The sequence below is a fragment of the Mercenaria mercenaria genome, chromosome 4 (genome assembly GCF_021730395.1).
Source record: "Mercenaria mercenaria strain notata chromosome 4, MADL_Memer_1, whole genome shotgun sequence".
Lineage (NCBI taxonomy): Eukaryota > Metazoa > Mollusca > Bivalvia > Venerida > Veneridae > Mercenaria > Mercenaria mercenaria.
Window position 1 is genome coordinate 37,381,199 of NC_069364.1, and position 22,037 is coordinate 37,403,235.

The 22,037-nt window shown below is 36.2% G+C and overlaps 2 long non-coding RNA genes across 2 annotated transcripts; one reads left to right on the forward strand and one right to left on the reverse strand.

The window, feature by feature from the left end:
* Nucleotides 1-6,439: 6,439 nt before the first annotated feature.
* Nucleotides 6,440-8,061, reverse strand: LOC128556303 (uncharacterized). The gene is made up of 2 exons (XR_008370554.1): nt 7,988-8,061; nt 6,440-7,796 (listed from the first exon to the last, which is right to left on the reverse strand). It is a non-coding gene; the product is annotated as an uncharacterized LOC128556303 (long non-coding RNA).
* Nucleotides 7,704-20,436, forward strand: LOC128556302 (uncharacterized). The gene is made up of 2 exons (XR_008370553.1): nt 7,704-13,296; nt 13,472-20,436. It is a non-coding gene; the product is annotated as an uncharacterized LOC128556302 (long non-coding RNA).
* Nucleotides 20,437-22,037: the final 1,601 nt, after the last annotated feature.

Sequence of the window (22,037 nt, forward strand, 5' to 3'; positions counted from 1 at the left end):
TGGGCGAGGAGAAAAGGACAAAATATTGTTTCCTAACAGACTCCAAGTGAGCTCTTCAGGCTCTCTCAGGAGGTCCATCAGACATCTTAACGAGACAGCTGCTGGAAATGTGGGCAAGCCCAAAATGAAGCTGCGGACGAACTTTGCAAAGGAAGCAATCAATAAATACAGTCCCCCAAACCCCCAACTTCATACAGAGAATCTAAGATTCTGCTAAGAATAGATTTGCGTCAGACTAGAAGAACATAAGTGATGGAGGCTACCTGCCCAATAATAAAGGTCTGCAAAGCTAATCCGAGAAAGCCAAGAACTTCCTCCGTTAGCGCACTGGACACTGTGGCCTGAGAAAACATACGAAGAGCGGGGTGTTGCAAAGACACCAAAATGCCAGTGCGTATCAGAGGAACAAATACCATTACACTCTACAGAAAGGTTTCTGTCTGGAAGAAGTACGCAAGAAGTTTGCCCACAGACATCCCTTTTGAGCCAAGCTGTGGGGAGATGTCAGCGACTTGCAGAACCGGTGCAGTTCACTGCCGCATCTAGTGTCAAAGCCATTTCCTATTTTATTTTGTTCTGGAAATTTGATTTTAGGCACCACTCCCGCATTCTGAACTGTTTTTCCACTGATCCATCTGTATATGCTTGGATCCAAGAGTGTGCTGGATGCTGTCATTGTCATCTCTAGCGTAAGAGATTGCTGGTGAGCCTGGTGTTGTTTTCCCTTTTCTTCTACTCCTTTGGGAACCACCAATTTGATCTTTGGAGCACATTGTCTAGGAACCCATTCATCGGGCACAGCTGCTTTGCCTCTCATCTAGTGCTGCTGCTTTTCCTTTCTGCAGTCCTTTGACGATATGGTGAGACTCTGTCGTTTCAGTCTGTTCTTGGTTCTGCTCTCGAGTTTTGAGTGGAGTGGGTGTGATGGTAGTCTCTTTGCCTTCTCTGCGCACAAGGGCTTCGTACTCTCGTCTTATCTCTAATGGGCTCAAGGTTGGCTGTCTTTTCGTTTTTTTTTTTTATTGGAGTTGTTTTCCTCTGGCCTGAATTTGAACCTTGTCTAGTTTATCTTTCTGGTTATGGAAGCAGTTCCCATGAGGTGGATGCGTGCTATGCTATGGGGCCGTATGGTGCCTGTGTAGACTTACCGTTAAGACTTTTCATTTGCTCCCCAACTTGTTCAAGCCTTTTTTCATAATGGCGAGTTTCTTGAAGACCTCTCCCTTTACCTTTAATGTCGGTTTTTTACAATTTTTTATAATCAAGGAAGAATGATGTCATCTGTTATATATACTTTAAATGAAAAATGATCAGTTACTAGTGTGACAAAAATTTCTAAAACAATAAAGAAAGATCATTACAACATGCTGTTTTTGCGAATTTTTTACACAAAATGTCCTTTACCTTTCATAAAAGGGTTGGCTTTGACCTTTTAGAGAAAACCTACATAGCTGTCCTTGCTTGAATTTTATAAAATTAAAATAAAATTTCTAAAATTGAATTATAACAAGAAGCTATTTTTAAAAAAGAATGAGTAAGTATGCTACATTTTGATCTTTTACACAAAAATGACCCTGATCTTTAATACCAGGTTTGACCTTGACATACTTTCCCTTCCATGACATTGTCTGACATTATACAGTTAAAATTGAAAAAACGATCGTTACTGAAATGACAAAACAAATACTTTTAAACAATAAAAATTGTTACAAACAGGTGATATATTGCACATTTTACCCACTTTTTGACCTTTGACCTTTCATATTATGGTTTAACTTGAATGTTTTGAAATTATTTGTGCATCAGACATCGTCTAACATTTACATATTAAAATGAACTGATATCATGGACTAATATCGACAAGATATTGTTAACAAAGAGAAAATTAAAGAGCTTTTTTTCATTCTTTTACTTGAAAATGACCTTTGACCCTTATATTACATTTGAACTTGTCTGATTTTAGACGTATCTTTATTACTGACATTGTGGGGACATATAATACATTTTAAAAAAAATCACGAGCAGTTACTTATAATGATTAAAACATATCTGTTTATTTCAAACAGGAAGCTATTCATGCCATTTTCACACAAATTGACCTTTGACCTTGATATAAGCTTTTCTCTTGGCATTTTGGGGGTTCATTTTGCACTGGTGACTTTGCCTGACATACAAACATTAAAACGAAATTAACTTCATTGACTAATAATGTGGGGAAAACATATTAAACTGGGCTAGAAAAAGTTAAGGCAATAATTTTTTACGTTTTTACATGAAAAATGATCTTTGACCTCCAAATTATCAGGGTTGACCTTGACATTCTGCAATAAAAATTTGCATTGCTGATTTTGGCTGATTTATACGCATTTACATAAATAAAGGGCGAGGTCTTATGATAATAAAATATTTTTAAGAATAAAAATAAATTCAAATGTGCCAAATTTTGTGATTTTAAATAAATTGACCTTTGACCTTGAATATCCAGTTTGCCCTTCAGTCCTTTTTGATGAATTTCTTACTGCTGTCATTTTTGGTTCATTATTTACATTTACTGACAATCAGATAATTACTGTAATTTAAACAGTGAAAAAACTTGTAGACGTAAAATTTACCCAAACCCCCTTATATTTTTACAAGTGAGTTTTACCCCCCCTATCACAAACATAAGTGAACAAAAAAAATAGATAGGCACGGCTTTGACACTTAAGAAATGGGTTTTCATGGAGGATATTGAAAAATTTTCCAAAATGTTAAACTTCTTTTGGCCTCTTTTGTTGCAGTAAAAGTCCGTGAGCTCTCGGACTATTACTGATTGGACAACTGGTTTGATGTTTTCATCACTGGGAATTTGCAGTTGAGAAAATCTTTCATTTTCCCTGTTCCTTTGAACAGTTCAGGGTTTTTGCTTATGATGTCTTCTTTGACCAAAGTAACTTCAGGTCCAGTCCTGAGGACATTGAGACTATTGGATGTGTCTTTAATAAGCAGTGCTTGTCCCTTACTGTCCAGAACCGAGAATTCTACGTCATTGATAGTCTCTCAATTTTCACACAAAATACACCAAGCAGTGGTTGTTTGCTTCCATAAGCGAACACTATTTTATCTGTGGATTTTTGATGTGTTAAGCGTTGAAATTGTTTCTGCTATTTTAGAAAATTCCATGTGTTTTTGTCCACAATGTTACAACTAGCTCCTGAATTTATGTCCATATTCAGTGGAATATTACTGACATTGACTGTTATTTTGTTTGACACTTTCCCATTTGAGTTGATGTTAAAAAAAAAAGATATTCATTTTCACTGTCTGAGGAGGTTTCATTGTCAGGTGACCGAACTTTCTGTTTTGGTTGTTCCTTTTTCCTTTTAGATTTGTATTTTACTGCAAAATGTCCAGTAAATTCACATTTTGTACATACTGCACATGCTGCTGGACAATTTTGATCTATAGCCACGTGACCCCATTGGCCACAGCTGTAACATTCTACATGCATCAGCAGAGGCTGTTGATGAAATCTGCCTCTACCACTAGCTGTTCGCTAGTAGTTGTCATTGTCGCACAGTCAAATGTTTCAGTTGATACATGGTGTCATCCGTTTGTTGCTGTTTTGAACTTTGATGTTCCATTTGTGGCACTGTCTTGTGCACGTTCGAATGTTGATGACAGTTCCAGAACTTTTTCTAATGTCAAGTCTTTATGACAGAGGAAAACTTTCTGCGTAATGTTGTTGATGTACATTTTTTGGTCTCTAATTCTATCATTTGTGTCATTAAAGTCCCATGAGATACCTAGTTGTTTAAGATGCGTTGCGTATCCTGGATAGTTGAATTTGTGTCCTTCATAATTATGATATATCAAGTTTTGGCTTAAAATCATTATTTAATGCATCAACTGCGGCATTGAAATTATTATCATTACCAGTGTTGTCCAGTGTTTAGAAAATCCCTCGCACTTCTGGTCCAACCAGATGCAGCAGTAGTACTGGTTTTTAGTTCACCTGAGCACAAGGTGCACATGGTGAGGTATTGTGATCACAATGTGTTCCACTGAACCACTGTTTTAGGGAGACATGAATTTTTATAATAATCAGCTGTAGTAGCTGGTATCTGAGATGCCAGATGATTGTAGTGTCTAGACTGTCTTGTGTAAGGTGTAACATATTGCTTAGGATCAACATCTACGTAATGATAAACCATTTTGTGAAATAAAATTAGTCTTCTATATTGTCTTTTAAATTGCAAAGTATTCTAGTTTAAGTCTTCTGTGATATTTGAGACTTTGCCCAGGGTCTTTGTGACTGTATGTTAAACGAACTGACAAAATTGGCCCAAACGAATCAACTGAAGAATGCTTTAAATGTTTAATTTCTGCCTTTGTGTACAATCTGTCTTTTACAATTCTACAAATTTTAACATTCTACGTCAAAACTGCAAAGAAATAAGTACGAAATATTACCTTAAGAGTCTTAAATCTGAACACAAAGAAAATACTGCATCGTGAAATTATGAGACAAATCTATTCGAACGTTTGGAAACAATACAAATATGAATCAGATGCCAAATACAGCCGAAAGAGTTAAGTAAAACATTTAAATGTACTAATTTGCATCAATACCAACCTCTTTGGGCCTGAATAATGTGTCCACGAACGAAGGATTTGACACAAATGTTAAACGTATCTTAAACGTATTCGTAATGGCGCGCAAAGTAAAAAGGGAGGTTACTAATAGCTATCACAATCTACGTTTCTTTCTAGAATTGATTCGTACCTAGTTAATATCGTAAGCGACAGTCACATGGCTCCCTTAAATTATGATAAGTAATTTACCAAGTTAATGTTATAAAATTAATTATCCTGCCTTCAAAATACATTATATTAATCATCTCTGCATTCATGCTCTCCGACGGGGATTTCCTCGATCTCGTGTAGCAGGATCAACTTGTGAATAGGTCTGTCCAGATAGGTTACAGCGTTTACGCTCTTACCTTAACTATCAAGCGATGAATCCGCCAAAGCAATTCGTGTTTTCCTTACCAGACCATCTTGATCCTTCACGGTTTCAACTATCCTAGCTAACCTCCATTGATTCCGAGGCTGTTCATCTGGATTACAAACGTTGCTTTCCATATTTTGCTTAACTTAAAGGATATCTTAAAATGATTGGTTACTTGAAAAAATTTGAAAAAATACAAAAATACAATAGTTGGAGCAGTATGAGTAAAATACAGTCCTAAACAATGAAAGTAATGTTCAAATACAAACAGGTTTGCAGCAGTGCAATCACTACCTACACACTATGTTTTATATCTAAGTAACACTGTCTAATGTTTATCACAATTGTGTGGCAGTGCAATCACTACCCTTACAGAAGAAAAAGGCCTGCTGCGTACTCTTGCTGTGTACATACAGCGTATATGATGCGTACATGATGTGTACTGAAATCAAGGGCTTTAAATAGTACGCAGGATATACACCGCACATACACCGATAGTACGTTTGTAGTACACTTTTGACATGCAAATGAGCTCTGCCGCGTACTACTTGCTGCGTACATGCTGTGGACTACATAGTACACAGGATGTACGCTGGAGGAAATTAGTATGCGGGAAATAGTACGCAGCATGTACGCGGCACATACACTTTTCACATGCAAATGAGCCTGCGGTGTACTACCCCTGTGGCGTACATGCTGTGTACTCCTGCGGCGTACATGCCGTGTACTCCTGCGGTGTACATACTGTGTACTCCTGGCCCAAGTCCTGCGGCGTACATGCTGTGTACTCCTGCTGCATACATGCTGTGTACTCTTGCGGCGATAATGTAAATTCCTTACCCCACCAACTTTCTTATGCAAATGCTTACCATTTGGACAGAAAAAAAACAGAAAAAAGATAAGTGACATGCATCAATAAGTATTTACCCTTACCAAAATAATGTAGAATGATGTTATCAAATAAATTAGTATGCTTTTCTTCATCCACATTTCAATGAAATAAATCAATTTTTTGTAGCATTTAATTTGGTAAACATTTGAAGAAAATGGCGTATCTGCATCAAGGGGAAACAACTTTAATGCAACTAAATATAAGTGTTATGATTTATCATAATCGATGTGTGCCTAGTATGTATTTATTTTGATTAAAATCAATCTGAGAACAATCTAGGACTGGAATTATATAAGCATTTATACACTTTTATGTCCGTAAAAACAAAGAAGTATAAAATACACAGAATGGCAACTGGCAAATTTTCATTGTTCAGAATACCGGTAATCTGAAATATTCTATGCTATCAAGATAAAAGTTACTCGGAAATCAAGTTCTTGCTTCCAAAAAAAAAAAAAAAAAAAATGTACAAATCCTTCCTGCATGAAGTGTACTTCAGACTTTTACCTGAAAAAATTCAAAGTATAAACACCAAAAGAAAATGAACAAGTCCCTCCCGCATATATGAAGTTTACTTCAGACTTTAACTTATAAAAAAAAAACTAAGTATAAATTCCAAAAGAAATTGTACAAGTCTTTCCCGCGTATATGAAGTGTACTGCACAAATTTCAAAGTATCTGCGGTGTACATACAGTGTACTATTTTCTTGTACAAGTCCCTCCTGCGTACATGCAGTGTACTCCTTAAATTTTCAGAGTCTGTGCTGCGTACTTGAAGTGTACTAGTGACCTCCTGCGTACATGCTGTGTACTCGTCGAAATAGTATGCGGCATGTATGCGGCATGCGGTGTATGTAAAATGTACTCCTCTGGTGTACTACTGTGTTCGCGGCATATACACAGTAAATACGCAGCATGTACGCCACAGAGGCTTGCTTCTGTAAGGGTACCTACACACTATGTTTTATATCCAAGTAACACTAATGTTTATCACAATTGTGTGGCAGTGCAATCACAGCCAACACGCAAACGTCAAATTGTAAAAAATGTGTAAACAGAAATTACACACAAAATCTGCTAATGTTTTTCAATAACGAAGTTAGCCAGGATTTTGCTAAGTCATGCCCCGGATGTACTCCATCTTTTAAGAGACTCAAGTTGAAGGATTATCGAGCTTTCCTGCCTTTAGACTTCCTGCTGCGTTTCAAGTCTTCGTTGAATTTTGGCGTGCAAATTCCAAGATCAGTATTCAAGGTATTAATAGAATTGTTCAACTTGTCAACAGCCAATGATAGTTGTTTATCATCTTCTAAGAAATCTCTGGTTTTCACCCCTTTAAGTTCGTTCCAGATTTGTATGGAATAATAAGGAACCTGCAAAAACATTACTCTTACATTGTTTAAGATGCATTTATCTTTAATTTTGTTTATGTTTTCTTGAGGCAGGTTTCGTTTTAGATAGATAAATTTGCCTCTCTTTTCTGTAAGATCGCAAGTCCCAATCCAGACATATATGCAAGCAGCACCGACCTCCTCCTTCGGTTTGTGCACGTTTCGGTCGATCCACTTTAAAGCTGCACCAGAATCAAATCCACCTTTAGAAATCCACTTTATGTTTGATTGTATTACGGATTGGCCATTAATGTAAGGCTTTAAATATTTCCCTTTGCTATCGCTGAGAATAATCGGAGTCCGTTGTAATGTAAGATGTTCAGGATCTTTGTACTCTCTGACATGCCTTTGAAGTTTGCTTACCCTCATCTAGCCGTAGAGTTTCGACTGTGACGTTACGTTAAACGAACTGACAAAATTGGCCCAAATGAATCAACTGAAGAATGCTTTAAATGATTAATTTCTGCCTTTGTGTACAATCTGTCTTTTACAATTCTACAAACTCTAACATTCTACATCGAAACTGCAAAGAAATAAGTACGAAATATTACCTTAAGAGTCTTAAATCTGAACACAAAGAAAATACTGCATCGTGAAATTATGTGACAAATCTATTCAAACGTTTGGAAACAATACAAATACGAGTCAGATGCCAAATACAGCTGAAAGAGTTAAGTAAAACATTTAAATGTACTAATTTGCATCAATACCAACCTCTTTGGGCCTGAATAATGTGTCCACGAACGAACGACTTGACACAAATGTTAAACGTATCTTAAACGTATTCGTAATGGCGTGCAAAGTAAAAAGGGAGGTTACTGATGGCTATCACAATCTACAATTCGTTCTAGAATTGATTCGTACCTAGTTAATATCGTAAGCGACAGTCACAGTCTTGCTGTAATTATTTGTTTACAAATCTTGCAGCTTGTCTTTGAATGTTTTCTAATTTATCTATATCCTTCAGATGGTAAGGGTTCCATACACTAGAACAGTTTTGTTAAGTTTGGGGGTTAGAGGTCCTACAGGATTATTTAGCCATGAAATTCGGCTCAGAAAAATAAGAAGTCAAGTAGATTTCACAACACTTTATATGAGGTATAGGAAAACTAAATATATATGATGTACAATAGGTGTACAAGCACTAAAATATGAATACATACCACACCCCCACACTTACTTAAAACTTAATTGTAAAAGTTAAGCAAAAATGTTATTTAAGGTGATATTATTAATTGAAATAACATGTTCATACATTATTTTTGTTTGAAAATATTATCAAATTAAAATATTCCGAACACAGGTTTACAATCTAGTTATTAATATAAAGATATAATTATGTAAGTCTGTTTATTCATACATGTACACAACATATCAGCATATGAAAAGTAATAACTACAACTAGTAAAGAAGACTAGAAAACAAAAACTAAATAAACTAAGTTATAAGCACTTCTTGTGCTATGTCAAGATCATGCCTGGGGATTATTATGCCCCTTAACACCTGTGATCTGATAAATCAAACACTCTTGACCTTAATATAATCCAGATTCCACACATGCAAATTATTGTGCCCCTGTTTTGGAATGAATGACAGATCCAACTTATCCGTTGTTCTTTTACAGTGTGATTGGAACGTCGTAGTTTTGGAATGTTGTAGGTCCACATGTAGCTGTTGAGCACTGGGTTTGTTTGAATTATGTCCCTGCTCTGGAACACATTCACCACTTGATCTTGATCTGGAATCACTATGAACACTTGTTTATTCCCTACACTGGTGTCGGAAACTTCAACAGGTGTGGGGTAGATATCTGCTGATCTATGTTGATCAGCATGTCTTCTCCATGTTACTGGTTCCTTTTGTGTCTTAATGACACCAGGAATCCACTTTTCACATTTCTTGTGATAATCTCTTACTATTACCACATCTTGTATTGAATAGTTCCTGTCCCTTTTTCCGTTGAGATTTTCCCATGTGATTTTCTAAGCTCAGTTTGAACTTATCTAGCAGGGTCACCAGAGCACGACCAAACATTAGTTTGGCTTGTGTTTCCTGAGTTGTCGAGTTCTATGTTCCTATATTGCATAAGAAATCTTGACAAGTTGGTCTGTAAAGTTCCTGAATCATTTGTGAAGGCTAGAGCTTGTTTAAATGTCTGAACAAATCTTTCAGCTAAATCATTTGTTTTTGGATGGTACGGTGCTGCAGTTATGTGACTGACGCCATTCTTATAAGAGCTACAGCTACTTGTTTATCATCATTAAGTGACTATGTAGGCCAAGAACCATAACTGTAACCTGCATTTTGTCAGAATTATGGTCCCTTTTTGTACTTAGAAATTCTGAACTACAACACTTTTCTTACATACTGACCAGCACACTTATAAACTATTTTGGCCGAATTATGGCCCTTTTTGGACTTTGAAATTGGTTCAGTTTTTGTATAAGTCCATGATTTGTCAAAACTATTTGACGTGTGGCTTTGAAACTTTTGAACACTTGTTTATCATCATGATCTCCATCTGTAGGCAAGAGTACATAACTCTGTCAACTCTTTTGGCTGAATTATGGCACTTTTTGGACTTAGAAATCAGTTAAAAAAATTATACCAGTCCATATTTTGCCTAATCTTTTTGTCATATGTCTTTGAAACTTGTTTACCATCATAATTTTTTTATACCAGTCAATATTTTGCCTAATCTGTTTGTCATGTGGCTTTGAAACTTGTTTACCATCATTGTCTACATATGTAGGCAAGATTACATGACTAGGACAAGGACTTTAGCTCAGGTATGGCCCTTTTTAGCTCGACTTTTCGAAGAAAAAGTAGAGCTATTGTACTCGCCCCGGCGTCGGAGTCGCTGTTGGTTAAAGTTTTTGATAAAGTCAAATATCTCTGTTACTATCAAAGCTATTGACTTGAAACTTAAAATAGTTATTTACCATCAAAGTCTACACCAGGAGAAACAATCCCCATAACTCTGATTTGAATTTTGACAGAATTATGCCCCTTTTTAACTTAGAATTTTTGGTTAAAGTTTTTGATAAAGTCAAATATCACTGTTACTATTAAAGCTTTTGACTTGAAACTCAAAATTGTTATTTACTATCAAAATCTACACCAGGAGACGCAATTCCCATAACTCTGATTTGAATTTTGACAGAGTTATATCCCTTTTTAACTTGGATTTTTTTTTTTACTGGCAAAGCTCTTATTCAGAGTCAAGCACTGAGAAAAGTCGAGCGTACTGTCTTATGGACAGCTCTTGTTTGACATAGAAATTAGTTGTGTTTTTCATACCATTCCATATTTTGTCTAAACTGTTTGATATATGACTTTGAAACTTTTAACATCATGGCCACACATTGCCATATAGTGCAAGACTTATCCAGTTCCACAAATACAGGTATGTTGCTGGTCTTATATGTTTTTCTTCTTTTGTCTCAGGTAATATTTTGACCCCATACTTTCATCTGTTCTTCAAATAGACAGCTCTTGTTTAGAAAACAAATTGTATCCAAGAAAGATAGTAGAAAAGAAGGTTACACATAGCAGTACAACAGGCCAAGTAATAACTTTATTTTCAAGTGACATACTAAGAATACTTAAAAATACAAACCACTTATTTCCATTTTGCGTAAATGACGTACAATGTAAATTTCATCTTTCGTTAAAACTTACAGCTCACCAATTATAAACTGAAGTTGTCTTTCCTTTTTAACAGTTTAATTTTTGCTCAGCAGAATTTGGTGACAGCAGATAGTAAGCTCCAATATAGGGGAAGAGAAAATAATGGCAGAAGACAATACAACAACAGGGGACACAATGTGCCAGATAGAACTAGACTACACAGTTACAAACACAGCACAAAATCTTAATTATAGCACTGTCATATAATGTTGTTTATTCAAGGAAGTCTGGGTAGCAGTGTGAGCATATCTCGTATGATTTAATAGGTAAAACAGAAAATTTCTAATCATTTTATATATGAATTACTGTTTTTGAATTGGAAAGGGATCATTAATGGCTCTTATTGAAAGTGATGTTTTTGATGATGCTGTACTGTGTTAACTGCTGTAAACAGAAACAGTTGAAATGTTCAGTATGATTCTCACACTAATACTGACTCAAGGACAGGATCTCGGTTGTTTTTTTGCAGAAACTGTTTTACCTGTAGCTCACTGAGTTACGATTTGTATCTCGGGAACCATTACATTTGATTTAGATTGAAATGCTGAAATCTACTATAAGTTAACTAAGCTAAAAGATTTATTATTGAATGTGCATTCGGGCATCAGCCTTTAGATGCTTAACTTATTTTTTCAAATGTTTTTTCTGTACTGCTACACACAGGAGGGTCAGATGTTTGGTGGTGAGACACTTTATTGTAAACAGAAAATAGACCAGTTTCACATAAGACAAATATAGCATTCTCGGGGGGTTTCTCGCCAGATCAGATTGTATCTGGAAGTGGAGTGTGTTTAAATATCATGTATTTTATGAATACAAGCACTCTTCTATAAGAGTTGTTATATGATAAGCCTGACTGGCAGCAATAAAATAGACACCTGCATGCAAGCACACAAAGTCCTCCTTGGAAGGAAAAAATATTGTAGGGACGATATTGGCCACTAAAAGCTGTGATCATATTGTACATTTATAATATTGATCTATTTAACTTATTTATTGAAATGGTAAATGCAATTGGTTTTTATATTGTTAAAATCTGTTATATCTTTTAATTACTGTGAGAATCAGTGTGCATGTACTGGTGTATCATACTGATATCTTACATGTCTGCATTCTGTTAATGATATCTATGATCAAAATGTCTCCCACAAGTAGTGGGGGAGACATACTGATTTAGTGCTGTCTGTCTGTCACAAAGTTTGTCCACCCAACTCCTCCAACACCAGTGGACAGATTTATACCAGGCTTCACAAGAGTGATTATTGTCAAGCCTAGTTGTGCATATCTTCAGCATTTTTCGGTTTGATCATTTTCAGCGGAGTTGGCCCTTGGTTCATCAAATTTTATGTTTTTGCCACTTCACTTCCATTATTTGGCAGATTTCCACCAGGCCTTACAGGAGTAATCAGTGCCAAGACTTATTTCACACATCGGTGTCTTCCGGTTAATGTTTTTCAGAGGAGTTAGTTCTTTTTTGTCAGATCTTATATTTTGGCTAAACCTTATAGGAATTATCAGTGTTAAGTCTAGTTATACATGTCATTGGTGTTTTCTGGTTTAGTGTTATTCATCAGAGTTATGGCCCTTGATTTGTCTTATTTCACAGTGTACTTTCTCCTTGCTATAAACAGTTAGGCTGAATTTCACCAAACCTCACAAGTGAGTAGTGTGAAGCATATGTTGTGCATGTTATTGTCATGTTCTGATCAAGTTATTTTCAGTGGAGTCATGACCCTTGATTTGCCAAATTTTTATGCCCCCGGCATCTACTGATGCGGGAGACATATAGTGATTGTCCTGTCCGTCTGTACGAGGTTAACCAAATGGGACAGTTTCGTCTAGCATCAATACCCCTTACTAGATGACTTGATACTAATGCAGATGTAACCTGTGACTATGCCTCATCTTCAAACAGCACCTGACCTCAGTTTGACCATGACCTTGACCTCATTTTGGACTTCAACCTAAGGTTGCTTATATGGGCCATCTCTTGGTTAACCAAATGGGACCGTTTCGTCTAGCATCAATACCGCTTACAAGAATGAATTGATACTAATACAGATGTAACCTGTGACCATTCCTCATCTTCAAACATCACCTGACCTCAGTTTGACCTTGACCTTGACCTCATTTTGGACTTAGGTTGCTTTATATGGGCCATCTCTTGGTTAACCAAATGGGACCGTTTCGTCTAGCATCAATACCACTTACAAGAATGAATTGATACTAATACAGATGTAACCTGTGACCATTCCTCATCTTCAAACATCACCTGACCTGTTTGACCTTGACCTTATTTTGGACTTGGGTTGCTTTATATGGGCCATCTCTAGGTTAACCAAATGGGACCGTTTCGTCTAGCATCAATATCACTTACAAGAATGAATTGATACTAATATAGATGTAACCTGTGACCATTCCTCATCTTCAAACATCACCTGACCTCAGTTTGACCTTGACCTTGTTTTGGACTTAGGTTGCTTTGTATCGACAAGGATGCCACCGGAGGCATCAAGCGTTTATTGAATGCAGCTCCTTGTTATGCCCCCGAAGGGAGGCAAATTAATTTTCAACTGTCCGTCCGTTCGTTTGTTAGTTCGTTCGTCACAACGTTAACTTTTTGCATGAAGGCACTTTACTCATGAACCACTGCACCCAGGACCTTCAAACTTCCCATGCTGACATTACTTATTGGGTACACGACCCCTACTGACTTTGGGGTCACCAGGTTATAGGTCAAGGTCACCAGGTCAAAGGTCAAGGTGCTGCGTGGGCATTTGTCACCATTAGTGACAGCTCTTGTTAGCTCGACTATTCATAGAATAGTAGAGCTATTGGACTCGCCCATGCGTCGGCGTCCGCATCGGCGTCCGCGTCCCGATTTGGTTAAGGTTTTGTATGTAAGCTGGTATCTCAATAACCACTTGTGGGAATGGATTGAAACTTCACACACTTATTCACTGTGATAAACTGACCTACACTGCACAGGTTCCATAACTCTATTTTGCTTTTTTACAAAATTATGCCCCTTTTTCGTCTTAGAAATTTTTGGTTAAGGTTTTGTATGTAAGCTGGTATCTCAGTACTTACTAATGGGAATGGATTGAAACTTCACATACTTGTTCACTGTCATGATCTGACATGCACTAAGCAAGTCCCATAACTCTGCTCATTTTTTTTTCAAAATTATGCCCCTTTTTCGACTTAGAAATTTTTAGTTAAGGTTTTGTATGTAAGCTGGTATCTCAGTAACCACTTGTGGGAATGGATTGAAACTTCACACACTTGTTCACTGTGATAAACTGACCTACATTGCACAGGTTCTATAACTCTATTCAAAATTATGCCCCTTTTTCGACTTAGAAATTTTTGGTTAAGGTTTTGTATGTAAGCCGGTATCTCAGTACTTAATAATGGGAATGGATTGAAACTTCACATACTTGTTCACTGTCATGATCTGACATGCACTAAGCAAGTCCCATAACTCTACTCTTTTTTTTTTCAAAATTATGTCCCTTTTTTTGACTTGGCAGTTTTTGGTTAAGTTTTTGTATGTAAGCTGGTATCACAGTATCCACAAATTGGAAAGGATCGAAACTTCACACACTTGTTCACTGTCATGATATGACATGCAGTACAGAGGTTCAATACCTCTACTTTGCATTTTACACAATTATGCCCCTTTTTCAACTTTTGTATTAATTCAATTGACAAGGCTGTTGAATAGTCGAGCGTTGCTGTCCTCCGACAGCTCTTGTTTTTTATCTGTGCTACTTCTCTGATACCACTGGTTGAAATTCCAAAAAGCTTCATAGGAGTTACCACTGCCAAACCTATCTGTATATATGGTTGGAATGTTCTGGTTCATTGATTTTCCTTGGAGTTTCGGTCCTTAATTTGTGGCATTTTACAATTTTTATGTGGTAAATGGTGGGAGACATATTTTTTGGTGAAAACAATCTCTAGTTGTGTTAAATTTGTGTGAGCAATATTTAACAGCATTTTTAGTTCACGAACTGAAGGTTCAGGATGAGCTATTAGTATATATGGAAGGTCCTGTGTCCTTTGTCCATAATTCATTCAAACATTTTCCAAAACTACTGATTGCTGTATTTATTGTGTACATGTATTTAGAAGCTTTGTTTGAAATAAAAGGACGGCATGGTTTTGTAACTATTTACAATTGTAATCAAAATGATCTTGAATGACCTGTCTTATTGTTTCTGGAAATATTTCACTTGCTGATGATATGCCAAAGTTTAGCCTTTTATACCTATATATTCCCTTATGCATATTGAAAGTAGTTACATATCTGGATTCCGGATGTAAGACTAGCTGGTGATATCCAGACTGGAGAACGAGTTTACTGAAGATTTTCGATCCATTTAAATCGTTCAGAATTTCATCAGTTATTGGCATAAGATGTCTTTCTTTTTCAGTTGCTTTGCTGGCCTCTCTCATATCCACATATAATCGTATTTCGTCTGGGTTCTTCTTGGGTGGGGTAACAATTGGTGATATCCAGGATGCTGGTTCATTAATAACTTTTTCAATGATGTCTTGGTCTATTAGCTTGTCAAGTTCTTTTTCTACCTTATTTCTGAAAGGGGTCCTGCGATTTCTTTGTGCTACTGGTTTTATTTCATTGTTGTGTAATTTTACTGTTCTGTCTTTTAATTTACCTATTCCTTGATAAATTCCGGAATATTTTTCACCCAAGTTATCTTCATTTTTGTCCAGTCTGTGAATAATCTCGATAACTTTCAGCTCAAGGGAAGTTAACGTTCCATGATCTCCTTTAACAACATAGAATTTTGCTAATGTTATTATATTGTTTTTCTCCACAGTTATTTGACATGCCCCGAGCAACTGCAATGGCATACATCCACCATAAGGGAGAAGTTTCAGTATATTTTTGGTTGATAGCCTTGGACTTCCTAACTTTCTATAAGCACTTTCATCAAGTATGTTAACTGTTGCGCCAGTGTCTATTAACACTTTTATGTCCCTATCGTTAAGCTTAATGTTGCACTTTGGGGATCTTTCATCCTTTCTTCTTATTTAATATGCGTATTCTTCATATATAGTACGTATTTTAACCTATCGCTACCTGTTAAAGATTATTGTGTGGACTTGGAACTTTTTCTTTTTGAACTTTTTTTTTTTGAACTTTTTTTCAAGATGAACTTCCCTTTGTTGAGACTATAAATAAATCATATTGTAACTTTTTTATAGTTGACCAAAGGGAAAAATCAAGACCATTTTTTCTGTGGTACAACATAGATGTTAATTTTAAATTTTAGGTGTATTTTAAGGTATCTCTTCCTGGTATGGACTTTTTTGTGGTCTTAGAAAAACAAAACTTACTTCCCTTTGTTGCTGCTATAAATAGTTTATTCTTGAAACTTTTTAACCTGGTTGTTAGAATTGGATATGTCATTGTTTTGGCTTACTTACCAGATTTATACAGAATATGTTTTACTGTAACATCTACATGACGGACGTATATTGTGACATTCTGGCACTCTTGTTATTTTTTGTTCATGCCAAGATGCTGTATTGGCATGCAGTATGTTCTATGAAAAATGTCCTTAGGCGGGGGATGTTGGTAACTCTGTTACAAATTCTTGTTAATGATGGCTTTAATTTGGTCCCCGTTCTTATTATGGTTCCCATTCATAATGGCAGATTATTGAAGAAAATATCTGCTTTGAAAGACCCTTTTCCGTTAGAAGTTTAAGCTAGTTTTCATTGTAATACTGTCTTGCTGAGGGAAGCTGACATAAGGGTTTTTGTTGGTCAGTTGATGACTGAATATTTGAATATTCTTTCAGAAGTTTCACCATTATTTGAATACCAAAACTGCTATACATTGCCATCCATACTAAAAATAGAAAAAATAAGCTTTACATGGGCTTTTCTTATGAATTGCTTAATGGATCTTTATAAAGATCTTAATCTCTTGTTACAACAGTATAATGATTGTCATTACTGTATGCAGCAATACAGTGATGATCAGTTTCTGCACATACAGTTATATAAAATTTAAATAATTGTCTTTTCTGCATTGGTGAAACTCCTACATGTTTGTTAGTCACTTATCCAACTGAAAATTACATTAAATACTGTAGTTGCCATTGTAATATTACAGAATCTGCTTGAACATTAAAAGATTCTTATTCATGCAGTGGTCATGACAAGAAAACTACAAGAATACACAGAGCAAACCCATAGTTGCAAGTTCCAAATCCAGAAACTAAGAAGTAAGTCAGTGTTATAGCTGTGACAAGGTTAGAGGCCAGGGGTGTGGAAATTCCAATATTTTTCACTTGTCCACGGACAAATGAGACTTAAAAATCTACTTGTCCGCAGTCAAAACTTACATGCCCTGATTTTCAACGTTTTAGCATGCAAATAATTATTTGGATAATAAACTACAAGTAGTAACAAACGCTGTAGCTGTTTCAAAAAATAAGCGTTCGACACTTTAGCAATGTGTTTGTCCGTGAGGCTGTCGAACGTTTAACAGAAGTAACAGAAATACCTAAAAGACTGCCCATCATGCCATGCGAAGCCGTGTGAGATAACATGAATTTTTCTGATTGTTAGAAAACATGAAACTTCCTGACTCGTACGAGCGAGCCCTTTGTGCTTTGACTGTTGGCTTCGATTTTTGTTAGCAGACGAAATTGTTACAACGAATTTGTCCAATACTTTGTAATAATTGTTTACGTTTCCGGTTTCTATTCGCCTAGTTATCGTGTGCAAAAATCACACGAGATCTTGACAGGGAACCAATCAGACCGCAGTGGAAGAGATGCTAAATTTAGATGCAGTATGATTTTCCCAAAACTGGAGAAATCAAGAGGCCCTCAGCAGGTGAAACATCCGTTTCGTACCTCCAGTTCTTTTATAAACTCCATAAACTTGAAGCACTGTTCAGTGTTTTAAGTTATTCTTTTCTCTTTTTATTTCAAACCAGAAAATTTGTGCTTGTCCGCGGACAAACGGAATGCGAAAACTTACTTGTCCGCCGTCAAAAAGTCCCGAGTCGTACAAGTCAGACATAGGAATTCCACACCCCTGGAGGCACTATAAACATTCATCCTTGGGTGTTACCTTGATTTTAGAACTACAGATCTTGGTCGGTATCTCACCTCTTACTTTTATGCAGTAATTTCAAATGGATGGCTTTTCATGAAAATTTACCCTTGACCTTTGATTTCTAGAACATTAGTAATCAGAGGACCCTGCTAAATCAAAACTTTTTCAGCTTCGCTGTGCACAAAGTGCTTGTGATGAACTTTTAGGATAGTTGAATGTCCATTTTCAGTTGGTTGTCCACAGTTTCTTCGGACGGACATCTCCTACAAAGCCAATTTCTACCAAACTTCACAGGGTTTTCCTTGTGTGGTCCCCTTATAGATTCCTTCAAATCTAGTCATCCATGAAGAATTCTGGTTGCCATGGCAACAAGAAGGAACAAGAGGGTCATGATGACCCTGAATCGCTCACCTGAGTAATACGAGCCACATGTTTCATATGGCAAACTGACGCTAAAATATTAGAAAGTAGGTCAGTAGGTCACATTCATGGTCACTGAAAGTCAGTTTTAAGATTGGTGTGCAAAACTGTACATGTCATCCAAATTTCAAGGCTGTATCTTAAGAAACAAGAAAGTAGGTCAGTAGGTCAAGGTCACAGTCAAGTGACTCCTAATCCTTGGGGTAATCGGGTAATTATAATTAAACAGTCTAGGAAATATGATCTGATAATTTCTAAATTTTATTCCTATATAACTCATATAACAAGTGACCCCCAGGGTGGGGCCTCTTTTCACCCCAGGGGCATAATTTGAACAATCTTGTTAGAGATCCACTGGGCAATGCTACATACCAAATATCAAAGGCCTAGGCCTTGAACTTTCAGAAAAGGTTTTTATTTTTTTCCCCAATATAAGTCTATGTTAAATTTGGGACCCCCAGGGCAGTTCCTCTTTTGAACCCAGAGGCATAATTTTAACAATTTTGGTAGAGGACCACAAGGCCATAAAACACACCAAATATCAAAAGCCTAGGCCTTGCAGTTTCAGGCAAGAAGATTTTTACAAAAAATTCCAATATGAGTCTATGTAAAACTTGAGACCCCCCTGGGCAGGACCTCTTTTCACCCCAGGGGCATAATTTGAATAATCTTGGTAGAGGACCACAAGGCAATGCTTCATAACAAATATCAAAGGCCTGGGTCTTTTGGTTTCAGACAAGAAGATTTTCAAAGTTTTTTCCTATCGAGTCTATGTAAAACTTGGGACCCCACCGGGGCAGTGCCTCTTTTCACCCCAGGGGCACAATTTGAACAATCTCATAGAGGACCATTAGATAATGTCACACGCAAAATATAAAGGCTCTACGCCTTGCAGTTTTGGACAAGAAGATTTTTAAAGTCTGCATGGAATTCAATTCTTTGAACCAATTCGAAAAGGTGCCACCCAAGGATCATTCCTGTGAGGTTTGGTGTAATTCTGCCCAGTGGTTTTTAAGAAGAAGATTTTAGAAATCTTGACAGACACACGACTGACAACGGATGACTGACAATGGACATTAAGCAGTCACAAAAGCTCACCATGAGCCTTTGGCTCAGGTGAGCTAAAACAACTTTTAAAATCTTCTGTTCAGAAACCACTGGCCTGATTAGGAAATAATTTCACAGAAATGTTCCATTTCACCCTCTACTGAATTCCTTCAAATCATTTGCACATACTCAGTACGCAAAATAAATTTGCCTAGTTATTACAGTCAAGTCCTCTCAAGAACTGCTGAAACGTCAAGTCAGCAAGAGAGCACAGCCTCTCCTTGTCTCAAATCCAGCCAAATCATCTTTACTTTAAACTGTTTATTGCATAATGCATGTATTAACAGAATTACAGATATACATTAACACTTGATAAAATTATATCAATAACATGTTGGGCCACAACTTCTGCCAAAGTTAGCAATTGACCCTTTAACTATTACATAGTATTAATTATTTTAATGAATTAAACTATATATTACAAACAAGATTGAAAGAAAAAAAAACATAATGTGACTGAAACTGAAGAAAAAATATAATAACAGTTGAATATAATGCTGCTACTGCCATCTATTTGTTCTAATGGATCCATGGGTCATCCATTGTTCCTCAGTTTTGGATAAATTTGATTTTAATAATTATCATTCAAGATTAAATTCTAGGAATTGATAAAAGTAACACTTCACTACTGGATTGCTGTTATCATTCATGTACATATACGTCTTGTCATGTTTAATCTATGTCTTTGTTTTAATGTTTTAATTAACATTTATAAAGTTAATTAGTTTTAAGCGATTACTATCATGTTGTAAATAACCATGTATATATTTCAAGAGGCTCACAGGGAAGACTGGGCTTGCCCAACTGTGTCGCCTCTATAAATAAAGTCATTATTATTGTTATCATTGTTATTATTATTATACTGAAAAGTTATGGATTCTTGAAATAGTTTGATTCTTTGTTGTGAATGTTTAATACACTGAAAGAAATAGTGTACAGATTTTTCACTGGTGTAACCACAATCACATTTGGATTTTATCTCTTAAATAATTACTACATCTGTTTCTTGACCTTGTGTGTAATACTGAGGACTACTTTTCAAAAAGTGTTTTGGGATTTTGGTGCTTTGAACTTCTCTTTAACCTTGATTTAAATGTATAATTTAAAAAGAGATTCAGAATTTCTTACATTAACATCTAATGAATTCTGAAAATCAGTAGATGACGGTATGACCAAGTTACTAAAAATCTGAGTTCTTCCACCTACTGTTACGTATTTATTTTCAAGTGGATTTGCTACATACCACATCAGGGCTAACCCTACAAGTAGTTGTGTTTTAAAAACACAAAGTCATCCCCCAGGGTGTATGACCAAAGATGATGTTAGTTTAAATAAGGTGGTCATAATTATGAAGGTCAAAGTCATCTATATATAGGTCAGTTTGTAGGTCTTGCCACAAGGTTTGTTGAGAGTGAATATGAACTAAATTGGGTCATTATAAGGTCTGTAGGACTAACAAGAGCACCGCCTTGCGGGTGCAGACGCTCATCTGATTTTTTGTCTCTGTATAATAGAAATATTGTCCTACCCCTGATTTTCTATGTCCAAAAGGGGCCATAATTCTTGCAAAAAGCAATGTAGAGTTACGGTACTTGCTGTGCACAGTCAGCTTTTAATGGCGAATACCTGCTCCAAGTTTTAAAGCAATAGCTTTGACCGTTAAGGAGAAAAGTTGATCTAAACTCAAAACTTAACCAAGAAATCTGATATTTTCCAAGTCCAAAAGAGGCCATATTTCTTGCAAAAAGCAGGATGGGGTTATGTTTCTAGCTGTACAGAGTCAGCTTTTGATGGTAAACAAGTGTTGTAAGTTTTAAAGCAATAGCTTTGATAGTTAAGGAGAAAAGCTGACCTAAACAAAACTTAACCAAGAAATCTGATTTTCTAAGTCCAAAAGGGGCCATAATTCTTGCAAAAAGCAATGTAGAGTTATGGTACTTGCTGTGCACAGTCAGCTTTTAATGGCGAATAACTGCTCCAAGTTGTAAAGCAATAGCTTTGACCGTTAAGGAGAAAAGTTGACCTAAATGCAAAACTTAACTAAGAAATCTGATTATTTGCTAAGTCCAAAAGGGGCAATAATTCTTGCAAAACGCAGGATGGAGTTATGTTTCTTGCTGTACAGAGTCAGCTATTGATGATGAACAAGTGTTGCTAGTTTTAAAGCAATTGCTTTGATAGTTTAGGAGAAAAGCTGACCTAAACATAAAACTTACCGGAAACCAGGCAATGCCGACACCGATCAAGTGATGACAATATCTCATTTTTTTTTTTCAAAAAATCAGATGAGCTAAAAATTTAAGTTTGAAGGTGAAGGTCATATGAGGGTCAAAAAATTTTTTATAGGTTAGTTTGTAAGTCATGCCAAAAGGATTGTGTTGAGTGCGAGTATGAACTAAATCAGGTCATTAGGCTATAGACAATCTTATTTGTATGGACAGAA